Genomic DNA, 2,694 nt, shown 5'->3' with positions numbered 1-2,694 from the left:
CCTTTGTGGTGAGACATAAGGAAATAGAATTCAAATAGAGGTGTAAAGGAGGGCTTTAAAACTCCATCAAAAATTGAATGTAAAGATAATGAAAATTTTCCATTAACTTTTTGATTTGCCTAATATTGGTTACTTGCTCAGCCTAGCATACCTATGCACACATGTCCGAGTGTTCTCGATATTGCACAAAGCATTATGGATGAATTGTATGCAAGACAGATAGGTCTTAATATTTTTAGAACTCTCCTTTCAAGCACCAAAGAATTTATGTACATACAAATGGAACTATTATTTTATTGAAAGCATCCTTGAACTGAATTTAGAAAATGAAATAAATTCAGAGAGTGACTTCCATCTATTAACTGTGACAATAGAATCTGGTAGGTGAAACATCCCTACTGTGTGAGTTAGAAGATATGAGCATCTTCAAAATTCTTGTCACATGTTGGCCATGTGATGTCCAAAAATAACTATTTTAGATGGGCAGAAGCCTTATTTATTAGGACTCACTTGGACAATTCCAATTCCCCAATTAAGAGATTCCAAGCTGCTGCTTTTCTCTACTCTCTGGACACTGCCTGTGGGTTGGCAATGACCTGACAGGAGTGGTATTAACACTTTGCTGAGGAATGCTGGGCCAGGCTCCTTATCTTCCCTTGGCTCTCAGTGGGAGGCAGGATGGTGAGGATACCTTGGCAAAATAACAATGGGGAAGAATAGTTAGCCAATGAATATTCAGTGAAATGCGGTATTATGTATAGAGATTAGAAAGTCATATAATTGGAGTAAATCCTATGGCATAGAATGATGTTGGCTTCATCCAGACCTTTAGGCATGTTTAGTTACTGAAGAGGTAGACCAGGATGGTGACAAAATAATGGTTGCCTATCTGTGTGAAATATGAAAATATCTGACCTCAAATAAAAAGATGGTTTGAGTTTTATGATGAGCATGTGTAAAATGGAAATACACTTCAATAAGAACACAATAGATGTATGTATGGATTGTGATAAGAGTTATATGAGCCCCCAATAAAATTATTTTAAAAAATGCATCTTAAAGACATACTTCCCCTTCATCTGCATCAATTAACTTCCCCACACTGAAATCATAGGGTAAGCAGATATGACTCTCCTAGTATTTAAAGTTTCAGGAAATATTTGAATTATGATTAGTAAGAAATTACAGTTAGAATTGGAGATATTTATTTTTATGAATAAACACCAGGGGTCCAAACATAATTTAACTGGTAGATGAGTGTTCAATCAGAACATACATGTTAACAGAACATATGTCATATATCAGAATATATATATATGTATATATATATTCATTTATTTGACAAACTCATTTTAACTACTCCTTTTCCAGGGAAGGAAGATATAAATGCTTTATAAAATGTTAATAACCATATACTTACCTGGCAGGGGAGATACCATGATCACGAAGGTTGTTTTCCCAGGGCGAGGCTTATCCATTACACTCCGGATGTGCTGACCCCTGCGAATTCCTCAAATGTGGGAAACTCGACTGCATAATTTGTGGTAGTGGGGGACTGCGTTCGTGCTCTCCCCTTTAAAAAAATGTTAATAACTGAGGAAAAAACTATGTGCTGTAAGAGCCCAGATGTTACAAGTTCATGTAATGTTACACAGGAAAAAAGACAAAATTAAATCGACTCTTCCATAGTAGAATGGACGGTGGCTTGAATTGCTGACTTTATATCCTCAGGACCCAAAGCATGTCAGTATCCAAACTTGGGTCAACTTTCCTTCTATTGCATTATGGATTCTAGCTTTCATGTAGAACATACGCTCTAAGATTCTTCTACTCTTCTGGTCATTCTGAAACTCATTTGAGCAGTGTTAATTTAGCCATGTGATCAATCATCTGGCTACAATACAAACATGTAGCTCAATATCCTTTAAATAAAGTTTGTGCTTTGTCATGTTTCTTTCAGAATTCTTATCGGGATATCTTTTACCATAAACTTGGCTCATGATAGAAATTAAATTTACCCCCATGTGTCTATAAAAAGAGATACTTTTAAATAAATAAAAACCCCAAACTTCAATTGTTCATAGAAATTCACTAAGAATGGCCAATTAGGTATACAAAAAGACGTTTGCTCTACTCCAGTATCCCTTGTCCTCCAGGCTTATTCAATGCCTGTCTTAGTCCAGGTCTTTGTATAAATAGAAATTAGGAACAATTGAGTAAAGGAACGGGGTGGGGATATAATTTTGACCAGCGGATAAGTCAGCTCACTATCTGGGTGCAAACCAAAATGTACTACCCACCCACATTATAGTTTCCTTTAGGGGTAAGATCCATAGATAATGCTGAGAGAAAATCTTCTCATTGGATGGAGTTTTAGGAATTTATCTGTTTGTTTTTCACTTTACATAGAAACAGAGAATATTTGTTTAAAAAATAGACTCAAAGATGGTGGCATATAACAAGGATGAATTATCTAAGGTCTAAAGAAAAGAGAAAAAAAAAAGATGGGAATATACCAGACAATGAGGTTTAGGGCAGATGAAACAATGTATGTTTGGCATGAACATGGAAGGTGAAGATGTTTGAGTCACATGTTAAACCCCATAATAGAATGTTCACCACTTTCTAGTGGACAAAATGACTAAGCCAGTTGACATTAGTCAGGCTTTGTCATCAACCACTCCAGTTCTGGTA

The 2,694-nt window shown here is 35.8% G+C and overlaps 1 non-coding gene across 1 annotated transcript; it reads left to right on the top strand.

Annotated features, from left to right (window-relative positions):
- The first annotated feature begins 1,412 nt into the window (after positions 1–1,412).
- Positions 1,413–1,576, top strand: LOC142437877 (U1 spliceosomal RNA). The gene has a single exon (XR_012782383.1). It is a non-coding gene; the product is annotated as a U1 spliceosomal RNA (small nuclear RNA).
- Positions 1,577–2,694: the final 1,118 nt, after the last annotated feature.

Source organism: Tenrec ecaudatus, chromosome 1 (assembly GCF_050624435.1).
Source record: "Tenrec ecaudatus isolate mTenEca1 chromosome 1, mTenEca1.hap1, whole genome shotgun sequence".
In the NCBI taxonomy this organism is placed as follows: Eukaryota; Metazoa; Chordata; class Mammalia; order Afrosoricida; family Tenrecidae; genus Tenrec; species Tenrec ecaudatus.
The sequence above is the reverse complement of the archived record's forward strand: the minus strand, read 5'-3'. Positions and strand labels throughout refer to the sequence as shown.